At 43.4% G+C, this 14486-nt stretch overlaps 1 protein-coding gene across 2 annotated transcripts in view; it reads left to right on the top strand.

The window, feature by feature from the left end:
* Nucleotides 1–14486, top strand: part of LOC101917148 (glypican-5-like) — a 390469-nt gene that overhangs the window by 9886 nt on the left and 366097 nt on the right. The gene's annotated exons all lie outside the window — the stretch shown is intronic.

Genomic DNA, 14486 nt, shown 5'->3' with positions numbered 1-14486 from the left:
GATCCGTGCTGTGAAATTAAAGCTCTACTCTTGAGAGATCTTAAGGGCCAAATCCTCACAAAAGGTACAGCAACGTAGTGCCAAAGGAGCTAGTGTCCAGAACAGCTCGCCCTGGGTGTTTGTGCTAGGAAATGTGAATAAAGGGAGTGTAATCTGGTGAAAACTGGGTGTAATTAGAAAAATACACTGCTGAGAGCTGCTAAAAGAATAGAATAATAGAAAATAGTGCTGAAATAGACCTGAAGTGATCATCTGGTCCATTCCTGCTGCTGGCAGTCGGGATAAGTTCTGTTTAAATCAGTGATAGAAGATAACAGTCTTTTTTAGGCTGTTTATTCCAGTGCTTAATTACCTTACTGCTTTTTTCCTAATGCAAAACCTAACTCTCTGTCACTAAAATACATCCCTTTTGCATCTTATCCTATTCTTAACACCTTCCATTTTGTAGTAACATTCACGTATGTGACAGCTGCTCTGGTTTGTTCTGCCCTGAAGAAGTGCTCTATGCATTTGCACTGAGTGACATCAAGCCTAATTTTGGGACACATGCACCTGGAATATGAATGAAGTTAATTCAGGATGTGGTAATTCATTAAGCATCATGACATGATTTGGTGTTTGAGCCCAAAGAATATGTTTCTTCCTCCTTTTGTAAATTTTAGAGTATTGTGAAGAAGGAGTTGTGTAGCAGACATATAGCGTGGGGACATCAAATTCCATACTCATTACGGCAAAATAAGTAATCCACAGATCTGCCATGCAAGGGTAGAGGGGAGGCTGCAGAAAAAGCAGCTTTCAAGTGGTCAAGCTCTCAACAGCAGTTGAGTTGCAAGGTTGCTAGTGGGGAAACCATAGTGTTGTAGCACAGCACCGTGAAGATACTCGGAGACATGAAGCTTACATGACGTGAGATGTCTCAGAGCTGCAGTGAGGCATTTGCTCCTAACTTGAAAAAGATAGGTGTTCCTGAGACTTTGCTGCCAGAAGATGGAAATCAGGCTACTGAAAACAGAGGAAGCTGGCCAAAGTTTTAGATCTCCTGCAAATAGAAACAGGATTTCCAAAGCAAGTCTGAAGATCTCCAGTTTTCCAGGTTAAAGAGTAGCTGTGACCCTTAACCCTTTGTCCTTCAATGTGTCACTGTTTTGGGGTGTTCATTCCTGAGCAATGTTTTATTGTTACTGATGTAGGGAAATTATTCTTGCTTTGTGGCTTAAAAAACAGGGCTCAAAATTATCAGGGGTGTTTATGTTTATGTCTCCAGGTGGATTTGGTCTTGCTCCAGCATGCTCCAAATAGCTACAATCCACTGCTGTGCTGCAAACAGCATAGCCATGTCTGGTATGATGCTGTGCCTTACAGCAGATCGTTCTCTGCTGCTTCCAGATCAGAGCTTGTGTGTCGCTACTCCAAAGCATGGATGTCTGTCTGCAAAATCCAGTATGGCTGTGCACCATAGGACTTGCCCTGGGAGTCTGGCAGAGGATGAAATCTCAAACCCTTCTGTCCCATCTTCTAGCCCCATTGTCCTTCCATAAGGAAATGCAAAAAGTGGGATCTGGAAGGCTTGAATCATCTTTTTAGAAGGGATGGGGGCTTGCTAAGTAGTGTTTGGGGAACAGCACCCAGGATCTTGTATGGCTGCCCTGTGTTGGCAGTTGAAATACCTCCTCCCTGCAACACTAAAGTTAGATCATTTTTTCAGAAGTGCAGAATAGCTTTTTAGTTATCTCCTATTTTTAGTTTCTTCTATTTTCTATTTCTTTGGGTATTTAAAAGGAGAGGTGTAATGAGTCTGAAGGCAAGAGAACAAAGCATACATACAAAAAACCCACTCACTTGCCAAAACAGAGTCGTCTTTTTTTAAAAAAAAGAGATTGAAAACATGAAAAGAAAGGCTTTCAAACTTCTGTGCAGAGAAGACTTGAATTTAGTCTCCTAATCTTAGTTTTGAAGTCTGGGGAAAAATGTATGTTACCATTTGGAGCAGCCCAAAGTTGTGTTTGGCTGAAGTATTGCATTTTCAGTTTCAAGCTGCAGTAATCAGATTTACTCTTCATAAACTGCCTTGCCCTAGATGTGTCAGAGAATGTAAACATTTGCCTTCCCCAAAAAGCAGCTGTGGTTTGGCTGTACCTGGTTGTGATCTAAAGCTCACTGGGAGCTCCCCCTTTGCTGCTCACAGGCCTTCTCTGATAGACATAAACCCCAAGTGTGATGAAAAGTGTCGATGCCATTTATTGGCAGGGCTGTTGGGTTAGATGTGGAGAGTTTATTCTGGAGTCACTATCACAGGTGCCAAAAATTAGCTGAGTAGCAAGGACTGAATAGGGCCAGCTCGTGTCAGTTTGGCTGCTGCTGTGGCTGTCTGAGGGCTGCCATCCTCAGCCCAGCTATCTAACTGCCTGCCTCTGGCCTTTCCAAAAGTGGATTGAGTGTACCAGTGCTGCCTGCCAGTGTGTGTAGCTGGCTTCAGACAGCTCTGTGACGGGGTGGGCTGCTCTTGAATGGTTAGCTCTGAAGCATCAGTAATGCTGTTAGTTTTGAATGGAACACAAGCAAGAAGGGGAACATAATCAGCGTGATGTACTGTGAGTGGTGTAAGGGAAGAAACGTGATTTCTTAATTTGTATAACAGGTGCATAGGATCAAAGTCAAAAACGGGCTTTCAGAGAACACTGAACATGCACATAGCAGAAGGCAGTCTCCACTAAGAATTGCTTGCAATCTTAGCAAGCAAATGAAAATTAAGCATCCTCTCTTATGGGAAACAAAGTGCAGAGACTAAGGGGCTTGTCTAAGGTCAGGCCTATGTTTTAGTATCGCCAAACCTAGGAGCCCATCAAAGCTGTCCATGCTGGTTTTCAAAAGCTGTTGCTCTGTGGTCCCAGCTTAAAGGCTTTTGGAACATCTTCCAAAGGATCCTGCCTCTCCTCAGGTTTTGGGGAAACTGCATTTGTCTCAGAATCAGTTATCCTGGCTTAGGATGTCCCAGCAAGATACAGGCCTTCCTGCTAAACAAACTGCTGGGGTCTGGAAGGGGATGGTGAGATTCGTTATGTGCAGTAAGCTCAGCTGCTTTCCAGCTTGGAGGTACGGCTGGTACCCAGAAATTGGGGAATGGCCACTTCAGGTGGCATATCATTGTGGGCCACCTTTAATCCTTCGGTTCTTCATTCCTCATTGTTGCTGCTCTGGGGGAAGCACCAGGTAGAATCTGCTCCTGGTACAACCAGAACATTTCGCATGGTCTAGATGGACAGAACAAAGCAAAGCAAAAACAAATGAGGAGGGGCAGAAGGTGATACCCACTCCCGGACTTCAGAAGAACCATGTACATAAGTGGAAATACTGTTGTGGCCCTTAATTTCATAGAGGTTAGATTATCTTGCTAATGAGGCCTTGCTGCTTTCTGGACCACTTAATACTGTCATCAACTCCTTGATTTGTTTGGGTTTTGACCTCCACTGATCTTAATTGAATGTATGCAGCTAAAAATCACAAGTGCTTGTCTGAAACCAAGTGCTTGTCACTCTAAGGTAATTAAAGTGTTTTTAAATGATAATCCTTTGTAGGTTCCTTTTTCTGCTAATATATTTTTATAATGGGAAGTTGTCTGGGGTTTCCTGGCTGTGCTCTTGGGACAGGATTTGCTTAAGAGTTTGACCCAAAGCCTGCTGAGTTCAGACCTATGTTAATCTCAAAGTATTAAATCCTCACAGAAGCACGAGGCGCAGCACAGTTTTGTCTTTAATTGTAATTAGTTGTTTTTTATATGACTGGTTATGCTACAGGGTGTCTGCATTGACTTCAGGGGGTGCGGAACTAAGCCCTCATATTAGCTACCTTGTCTCTTCCTAGCTGTGTGTGCAAAGTATTGTTCACATGGTCTAGTGTGCAAGAAGTGATCTCAGTATAAATCTAGATTCAGCCTAGACCATCAGAAACAGGCTACTGGTCTTTTGTATGTGACCTGCGGGGCTCTCAGCTGGTATTTCTGGGACGTGGTGGAATGATGGTTGTTGCAGGCTGTTGTTTTCATTACCCTTAAGTGCTGTGTAGTTGTCCTGCGCTTTTCAACGTGACATAACTCAGAACAAGTTCTGCCAGCCTTGCCTGCAGGGGTGTGTGGATGCAGAGGAATGGGCTAGTATGGCAGCGTGGGGCCAACCTGCTGACACGGCACTTGTAAATTTTATTTCTTCTGCGTGTGCATGCTGAATGAGTATTCAAGTCTAGTTAGACTGTCATGTATGTTGGGCTTTTTCCTTTCTTGTCTGCTGTGCTGGTTGCCTTCCAATACCTGTGGGTCCAATCTGTGGAAACAAAGTCTAGTTTTGCATCAGAGTTGCCGCTCCTGACAGCAGTGGCATTATCTGTGTAAAGAATTGAAGAAAGGGAGCAGGATGCAGAGACCATGCGATGCTGTAGTCTTGCTGTTGCCTGTTTTTATCAATTACTGTGTCATGGGTGATGAAGAATTGGCCCTAGTGAAGGGTGTCTTGCCTAGTTATCAGTTGCTTAGTTTTGTTCAGCTTTGTAAATGATTGCTATTCCTTTTGTGCAAATAGTATCAAGAGCTCATTGTGCTTTTCTTCAAATTTTTGGATATTTCACCTGTTTTTTTAGGGTTTTTGCCCTTTCTTCTCCCTAAAAAGAAAGAAATAAAATGGAAGGGGGGAATGGAATCCTAAAGGTATTAGTTCATATACTGGTGAAAACTCTGGTGGAACCTGTCCAGTAAGCTTGTGTATAACTGCTAACTTTTGTGCATGACTTGTGAATGAGAAATGGCCAAGCTGGTCAAAAGCATTTGGGATTTGGGCTGTAAAATTAACACTTCAAGGAAGACGATAACATATTTTAGAAGGAAAGAGAACATGTTGCCTGAGCACTTGGCTTCATGTATGGCTTTCAAGTGAGATGGCAAAGATGGAAGTATTCAAATCTTGGGGAGGAAAGGAGGGTTGGGGAACTTATTCCTCACTTCTCCAATACTGCTCTTGCAGTTTCCCCTTCTGAGGCTGTGGCCCAAATATCTAATATTCCCTTGGTTTGTTTAGCTTTTTTCTTTGCTTTTGCTTATTCTTTCAGTCTAACCCTCTTACGGATTTTTACATTGACAGGTGAAATGAAAAAGAATAAAAAATACAGTTGAACATGAATGTATCAATATCTTTGGACTTTTCTGTGCTATGCCACCTTACATGGATCTTACCACAGCAGGTAAAGCATATTAGGAAGCAGTTCCTAAAAAAAAAAGCCATCTGTCACTGGTAAAACGGTTGGCGTTAACATCTGAATTATCGTTAGGCTTCAAAGTTGAGATGAATGAGGCAATTCAAACCTCTCATAAAGCTATTTTATTTCATCTCCCTATAGAGCTAGATAGGCAGCCTCATATTGATTTGCACTTGGAAGTTTTCTTTGTAACTGTCCGGGGCTACATCTTTCATTTAAAAACAGCTTCAGTTTTTGCTGTAAATGCTGTAATCCACAGCACGACATACCTGTGTTTTGGTTTAGGCTTTCCACCATATATGATTTCTGTGGCACTTTCTTCAGATACTGTAAGGCAGAGTTCTGTGGCAGTGAAATGCTTTCTCCACTGGAGAGCAGAAATGCAGTTGTTAGTTTATTGTTGTTGGATGATACGGAGCAGGAAGATTTACTAGGCTCTTCTAGAAAATACTTTGTATGTATTTATGATTTTTGTCGGTGGAAAAAAAATGTGTGGGATTTTCTGCTGTGAATGTGGTGAGACATAATGAAAGACAAGTCATAGTAGACTGTAAATTAAAGTTCTTGTAATTTTTTCTCTCACCTCTGTTATAGCAATTAAACATGCTGTCCCAGGAAACCTGAGGAAGGAGGCGGCATTACAATGTAGAAACTCCTTTGATGTAGACCCACTGACCACTCTCAGCCTAGGTTGTTGTAAAATGCACTTTATGTGCATCAGTCTAGTTTTCATGCTTTTGTATCATCTCAGAGGACAGAAAAGGATGGATCCTCAAGAGTGTAAATCTTTGGAATTTGCATGTACTGTGGAGTTAGCAAGCATTCACAGTCTTACTGTCAGCAAGTATCCCAGATAGGCCCATGGTCGAAGAATTTGTCTCACTTAGCATTGGGCTGATGTGAAGTTGTTTAATCAGTGTTTAACAATTTGTCACCTGTCTATAGGAGGTAGTGACCACTGTGCTCTGTGGGCATGGCAGCTAGTGCTTGCCGTGCTCAATGCCTGGCACTTACCAAGCTTAGTCTCTTCTTAGCTGCTCAGTTTTAAACATTCACAATTTGGACTGAGATTTTATAAGATGGGCTTCATGCCTTCTGCTACTGACATTTTGCTGTTTCTGAGAACAGGGCTGGTGGGAGGAAGACCAGAGGAGGGAGTAGTAACCTGTGGGAGGTTAATAACTTTTTCTTTGCTCCTTGAGAAGAGTATTTAGGAATGGTAGTACTATGGCCTCTTGGCATTGACACAGAAGATTTGTCTTCTAATGTCCTACCGAAAACCAGGCCATTTTGGGAACTGCTGAAAAGTCTCTAATTCTAGGTGCTTTGTAGACATGTTACAGGATTTTCCATTCCTGTATATGTGTTCCATCCCTTTTTATTATTCCAGTGTAGCAGACTGAAAACCAGGTCCTCCCCTGTAAGTCAGTTGCATCAGTGCGGGAGGATTTTATGGCCCCCAGCTGCTCAGCGTCACCCACTGCTGTGACAGTACATTGTGGGAGCTCCCTGCCTTGTTCCACACGTAATTAAACTAGTTAAGGCAAATAATCCGTTAAAAGCAACCTGGTTGAAGGTGCCTAGGGCAGATTAGGGAGTGCTCATGGGATCCATGTCAGAGGTCTGGTAACAAGCACGGGGCAAGTAAAAGTGGTTGCAATCGCTGTCTTAGCTGTTTGTCTTTAGCCTCCTAGGTATAGCCAGAGTTTCTAAGGAACAGCTGAGAAAACTGGGGGTGAGTGGCATGAGTAGGTCTCTCCCTGCATCAGCTGCTGCTCCTTGCAGGGAAGCAGTGGCCCATGAGCTGAAACTCATCATGTTCCTTCTCCAGGACATGCCACCGGTGTTCAAGTGGTTGGAGGAAGGCAAGCAGAAGGGTAGCTGAGTGGCCATGGGGGTAGAAGTAGAAGACCTCGTCCAAGGAGTGGGAGAAGTGGTCAGAAGAGGGAGTCAGGGGTGTAAAGGGAAGAAGTGGCTTTTTAATAGCTGTGTGGGTTTCAGCGAGGGGGGGAGGTTCAGTCTAGGGCACAGTCAGATGTGTTCTGTTCCTTGGGTCCAGGCGTGAGGCAGGTTCTACGGGGTACAAATCATGGTGAAAAAGCTAATGAGTATAGGCATGTAGTAACCTATGGTGTAGGGCAGAAGGTGGAAACTAGGCCAAAAATCAGAATACAAGTGCAATGAGAACCAGGCAAGCAACAGAGGGAAGTGGGAAAAACTCTCTTAAAAGGTACTTAACAACAGGCCTAACAACACTGCACTGTGCAGATGCTGCCCTTAAGACCTGTGTATTTTGGAGAGTTCCTGCTCCGGAAGCCAATTGGGGCCAGTGCCTGATGGTCTCCAGCTGTCCTGCAAGCTGTGGCACTTGCTGATGCTGCCAACTCTGGAGTCATGACATCCAATGCTACTTGTTTTATTCCCCTTCCTTTCTTATTTGAGGTTTCCACTTTGCCTTGAATTTGCTGGCATAATTCCAGTGCAATCAAAATGGTCCTCCCATTTTGTGGGGGTTTTCTATTTTTTTTCTTGGGTCTACTCAAGAACTCCTGAGCTCTCTGAAAACTATTTGACTTGACTAGAGTTGGAAGTAGCTACACATGCTAGTAGTTGTGTTAGTAGGTCATCTAAGTGGTGCTTGATAAAACTAGAGGTGTATACTTTTAGCCTTGATTGTTTCAACTGGAATGGCACATCTGGTCATGGCCTTAGTGATGCTTCAGTGTCTTTTAGAATAACAGTGAGAATGTAAAGTCTGCTGATCAACTGAAACCCTATCTCTGTTAATGTACAGTATGAAACAAGGGATCTGGGGAAAATTAATTTTCATGGCTTGTATTTTCCAAACTGCAGTAGTAAGTTGTCATGCTGGATATATGCCTGTTGTCAAGCTGCATATAGACAGAAGGGACAAAGTCAGACTCTGCTTCGGTACTTCAGCTTTTTGGCCTTAAGGAGACCTTTAACATACCGTTTGTCTTTGTAATCTTTGTATTAAAGCTGATAGTGGGATTATCTTAACAGAATAGAAGAATTAGGAACAGATGGGAAGTTCGTTCTGGCTAGTTAGAAAAGGTGTGGGAAGGCCTGGCCACAGTTTACCTGAGGCAGGAAGAACAGAAATCTCCCTTTGACTTAGAGTTTCTGCTCCCTGGAGCCTACCTGGATATTACCCCTTGCTCACGGGAGCAGAAGGTTTATAAGGTTGTTTGTATTTAATGTACCACAGTCACTGGCACCAGTGCATAACACTGTGCACCAGTCAGTCTGTTGCACTTGCTTGTTGATTTTTCTGGTAATTCCTGGCATGCAGTACTTCAAGCATAATAACTACCATATTTAAACATTGGCAAATCAAATAGTAGCTGTTTAACTATGCACACATTGTACTCAATGAGTTGAACATACTTTGTGTGTCTTTCTAGTTGAAAACGTCTTACTAGTTGCAATGGGACTGAGCTGTGGTGTAAGGTTGTACCCAGTGAGCTCTGCTCCTTGCCAAGTGAGGATGGTTTGTGTTTCTGTGGATGAAGGCAGCCTTACAGCTGAAGGTAACGGTGGCTTTAGCACCATTGGGGGGCAAGGGCTACATGAAGAAAGCACCTCACAAACTTCTGGCAGCCTACAGTGGCTAGATTGCCTTTCTCTGGTGTGGCTGTGAGCTAGTGTGGGCTTTTCTCATGCACAAAGTAAGTTGCAGGGGGAGCCCTGGCTGGCAGTTGCTGCCTTTTTCATTTGATTTGGCCTCCTCGCCTGAATTAGTTGGGGTTTAATTGCTGAATTTTCCTCTAGCTGAGGCGGCAGCTGCACCAGACAGATGAGTCTCAAGAAGGATGTAGTGTTGGCTCCTGTTCAGCTGGGCCAGACACAATGCAAGGTACTTTTGGCACCTTCCTCTGTGTTACTAAGGTGTAATCGATCTTGGAGTCTTTGAAGACATTTGTAAAACATTAAAATTTTGGGCTTTGGAGTGAAGTTTTGTTTGGAAATACTGTTGAAAAGTTCATCAAAATACAAAGGAATAAAAACTATCAGAAGACAGATAGCACTGAGCTCGCCCTCAGATCGTGCTTGCTTAGGAGTATTCTGTGTAGTGGATGCTATAGTCTCAGCTTGTTTAAAAAAAAAATAAAATCAGTCTATCTCTGAGAAAGTTGGTGATTAGTGTCTTTAACAGTCTGGCTTTCTGGTTTCGGAGTATAGCTTTCACAGTGTGTACAGCATTTTGAAGACAGTGCAGAGCAGCTGCCATCTCCACCGTGTGTTAGAAGAACTGTTAAATTACATGGTCAGCTAACAAAATGAATATATATTTAGCTTTTGGAAGAAGTTAATTTCATTTGTTAAACAAGCTGCTCTTTGCTTTTAGGCACTTACACAAATTCAGCTAGCTTTAATGGCCAAAGTCTCTTTGACTTTAATTTGTTCCAAAGTTCAGAATGGAGCCCAAAAGTTGTGCTGATTTAAAACAAACAAAAGAAAAAATCCCCAAGTAACACACAACAAAATACTTCACAGCTGATTCCAGTAGAGCTGGCCAGATGGATTATCAGGTCAGGATGCATAATTTTCTGTGGGTTTGGCACCTTAAGTAATTTATAATTGTGACGGGGGAGGTGTTTCAAGGTGATGCCTTTGGCATGTATTAAGTGTTTTAGGGTTCCAGAGGATTTTCAAGTAGGGATCGTTGTTGCTTTCCAAAATAAGTATGCTTTAGACTCCAGTGTAGTATAATTTTTCTTGCTCTTTTGAATGTGACTTTGTTTTTCACAGTGAAGCAAGATACTTTATTCTGGTTGGGTTTTGTTGTGTGTGTGGCTTTTTTTTTTTTTTAAAGAATACCAGTAAAGCTGTAAAGGCTATAGTTTTCCACTTCAAAAATTAAAAAAGCTTAGCCAATGAAAAGCTTACTCAAGGGAAAACCAGACTTGAATGGAAAAGTAATATACATAATCATCAGAGTAATCCTTCCATCTGATCTGAAGCAGAAAATTGATTTGTTTTAGAAAAGCTATAAATCTTTTAGAATTGAACCCCAGGCATATACAGTGGAAGGTGTTCTGTTCTGTCAGTAAGTTCAAGCATAAGAAAATGAAACGAGAGGCGTCTTGGGATGCCAGTGCTTCATATCGACAGCATAGAGTTGGAGTCTCGCAGGGGGCTCCCATCATAATGGTCAGGGGGCTGGAATGCAGGTGGGAATAGAGAGCTGGGTTTGTTCCGTTGTAGGAAGATTAAGGAAGATTGTACTGATTATACTGCTGTCTTCAACTGTCTATTGGAAGGAAATACAGAAAGTGGAGCCAGATTCTTGCAGACACGTTGTGATATGCTGAGAAGTAATGGACACAAATTAGAACATGGGAAAGTCTCATTAGATTTTTAATTTTTTTTTACTACAAGGGTAGTCAAGTATTGGAACAAGGGCCCTGAGAAGTTGTGGGATCATCCATTCTTAGAGATGCTTGAAACTTGGCTGCATGAAGCCCTTATGTAGTTTATGTGCTTTAAGGGGAAGGTTGAACTAAATAATTTGTTAGGAAATAAGAGGCAGCTTGTGGAAAGCAGGTAAGAAAGTCCTAGAGAAAAATGAGTAGAATCAGTTGCTGAAATAATGCTGTTGGTAGGTTTTCTTCCTTCTTTCACAAATGGTGCTTTTTCTCTGGTGTATAGAAAGGTTTTGCTCCTGAGCTGCGAGGAGGAGGTTGCTGTTAAGGTTGTCTCCCCGTTGTTGCTGATGGGCAGCGCACATACTGAGCAGAGGTGATTGCCACAGCGCTGTGGGTGCTGCCTGTCTGTCAGGTGGGAGCTGTGGTGCTTTGCCTGAACCTCAGCAGCGTTCATGCAGTGCGCTGCTCAGTCACCATTGGGTCACTGTGTTCCCCCTCTCTTTTTCTGTTGAAGAGGGGTTTTTTGCATTAAGATGAAAGAGATGAGATAAACTAAAATTAGTATCAGGGTTATTAAAGACTTCAAGATATTACTAATCAGTTCTAATTTTATCTCAGCACCCAGGCATATATAGTACTGAAAACTTCTATTAGGTTTCTATAATTGTGTTAAAAGTGATACCCCCAGGCTAGTATTGGAGCAAGTGAAATTGCCAGGCTCTGTGCGTGACATTGCTGCCCTGACTGTACTGCAAGGGGAGTGGGGTTTGCTCTTTGCCAGTCTTTTAATGCTTTGCGTTTTACGTCAGGCTCCTTAACTGTCAGGGGCTTGGTGGTGTTTCTATTTAAGAGTGCCTGCTGTGTCATTTTGGTGCTGGACCAACAAAAACTAATCTTCAGGGTCCTGGAATATTCATCAGTGAAGATGGCTGGGTGGCGAATCCCAGGAGGGAAGTTCCAGCTGAGATACCCATATTCTTCTTAAAGCTTGCTGGGGAAGATGCGGGTTTCTGTGGTGCATCGGTTCAAAGGCGGAACGCCAGGCACAGCACTGATAGCTGCGTGTAGCTTCCTTGCCAGTACCAGCACGTATTCAGCACGGAGCACATTATTTCAAACCCTTTTCATACAGGTCTGAGCTTTGCAAAAGCCTTTCAAACAAAAATTCAGAGGGCTGCTGTGAGGAGAAATGCTCTGAGTAACAGCAGCCTGGCACTGGAGATGCCGAGTAACGTTACAACCCCTCTGCTCAGACACCTCTTTGCAAACTGACTTAGATGCTCAGCAGTCTGTACTATAATTTCACGTATGCTCTGTGGTGCCAGCTCAGAAAAGTGGTCCTTCCCTGACCCTCAGTTCCTTGTGACAGAACAAATGTATGGTCATGGGGTGAGCTGGATGAGGGAACCAATCCAAGTTAAAATTAGCCTGGCCAAGAAGCTAATTTCAACCTGGGACAGCTTCTCTGGCAGACGAGAGCAGGCGAGCGTGCCCAGCCGGTGACGAGCACGCAGCCCTCCCGCTGCTCCTTTAAACAGCCTGCTGGCATATGCCAGTGCACGGTGGTCTGATCTCAGGGGCTTTTAACAAGGTATAGGAGTTCAGATTTGAGTGGACAGAGTTGTTTTGTCCTATTTTTGAGATAAAATCAAAGTATGAAACAAATCCACCTCCAAAATGGTATCCTGAGTCAGCCCAGTCTGTGGCAACGTTGCTATTTGTGAACTGATATAAAAACGTAGGTGAATTGAAATATTTCACTTTGGTGTTGACCTTTTTGACATAAATTAGCTGCACTTTCAGATGAGAGCTGTTGTAAACCGGAAGCAACATTTTGAAGTCAAATGAGATGTTTCAACTAGCTCGGTGTTTTTATTTTTTCCTGACAAGGGAGATTCATTGAAGCTCCTCCCTGCAGTTTTAGTCTCAACGAGCTGTTGACCTGGAGCTGGCCTTGGTTGTTTGGATGTTTCTCTACCGATTATTTTTGTTCTTTTCAGTGTGCATCCTTGTACTGTCTTTTTCTTGTTTTTCATCATTGTCAACTGTATGTGGAGTCTGGCTATGTGTTAACCTGTGAGGCCAGATGATGAGGGTTAATGCAGTGTGATTGCTCATTAATATTTCTATCCCAAGGCCTGGTCCAGGCACTCTGCGGTGGCCTAGGTGCAACCGTCTGGAGGAATATGGCCTTTTGGAGAATTGGGGCTGTTTCATCCGTTTGTGGCCTCTGGCCCTGTTGTTGCTGCGTGGGGATGTTGCTCATGGCGATGGAGAACGAGAGGCCCTGGGCTCAGAGGGGTGGTGGGCTGCCCTGGGGACGTGGTGTGGGGTCAGGCCCGCTCTGGGCCTGGCGGCAGGGGGGTTTCCAGTGCCTCGCTGCTGCCTTGGGCTCAGCCTCCTGCGGGGCTGCCGCTGTGTGCTGTGAGGTTTTTAAATGGCCATTAAAAGTGTTGGTGGGGCAGGAGTGGGGAGCTCGGCCCCCAACGTGGCGCTGATCTTCCTTGAGCCCAAGGGATGGGGATGGAGGCACCCGCCTGCAGCCCCTTTCCCTCAGGACCCCCATTTCCACCTTGAGGTGGGGGGAAGGAAACGCCTGAAACCCCTGCGCTGAGCTCCCTGCTGGGGTGTTCTTACTTGTTTTAGTGAGAAAATTGTGTCAGAAATATCTGCTTTCCTAATATTGTGTTACTGTTTTGGCTCTAGTATTTTTTATGCGTGCCTCTTGTTTTGGATTTGCTCTACTTCATAGTCCCTTGCTTTTTTTCCCCCTCCCCTTCTTAAAACATATGTTTGTGAAGCACCAGAATATATTCATCTGCAGTCTGTAACAGCTCCTTTCTGGAACGCTGTGGCACCTGCAAATCCCATGGTGCAAACAGACCCTGAGTGTCCATCACAACTGTGTGATGTAGTTTTCCTAATGAACACTAAACTTACTGAAACACATTCAAAGATGGAATAATAATTAAAAAAATCCACAAAAATTAAGTTTTTAATTAACTTCCAACTTTATAGTTGTGAGGCGGGAGTGATTTCACTGCCTTTACGTTACGTATAGGTTGGCTAGAACTTGGTATGAAAATTTCAAGGTTACTGTTATGTAGGAGGATCTACTAAATTTAAAACCAGGGGTTTTTTTTTGGTTCAGGTGAGTACTTGTTGACTTTTCACTGAATTAAGCCTAGAAACTGAAATAGCATCTCTGCCTTTCCAGTGACTGTAGGTAGCTGTGGGTCTCTCAGTGTGGACTCAGTTGTTTGCCTCTGGCCCTAGACAGCTACACTCAGGCTGCTGCGGAAATCAATTCAATAGTTTTTGTGGCAACTATTGCTGCTGGTTCTGTTTTAATATCTGATTCGGAAAAGACCTAAACATGTTAAAACTGAAGTGGAAAGTGGAGAAGAAAAGCTGTTCCAGCTACCATAGTTTTTAGAAAATGCAAATGCCTTTTGTTGGGGGTGTGTGTGGGGTGTGTGAGAGCTGTTTGGGAGTTCAAAGATTTTTGAGAGGCTTCCTCTAGTGTAAGAGGTGAATAGGTAGTTCCTTGAGATGCTGCACAGGTGAATATTGATTCTAATTTGAGGCATGGTTTTCACTCATGTTCAAGCTATGATGCGCTTAGCGTAAGGTGTAGAGTGGAAATGTTGCCCCTTTGAATGTGCATCTTCAGTGATTCCACTGTGGCCTTGACTGTGTTTAGATGATTTTGTGCCCAGTGCTCTTAACAGTGTAAAAGAAGTTAGCAGCTGATAAGGGTTTGTTATCCAAAGTTAGGTTGAACAGTCATTAATTAGTGTCCTTGAGACAATAACTGAGTTTCACAATGTCATGTCTTATGGGTTGCATTTTGTT

Source organism: Falco peregrinus, chromosome 12 (genome assembly GCF_023634155.1).
Source record: "Falco peregrinus isolate bFalPer1 chromosome 12, bFalPer1.pri, whole genome shotgun sequence".
Taxonomy (NCBI): Eukaryota; Metazoa; Chordata; class Aves; order Falconiformes; family Falconidae; genus Falco; species Falco peregrinus.
Note: the sequence above shows the minus strand (reverse complement) of the source record. Positions and strands in the feature narration are given on the sequence as shown.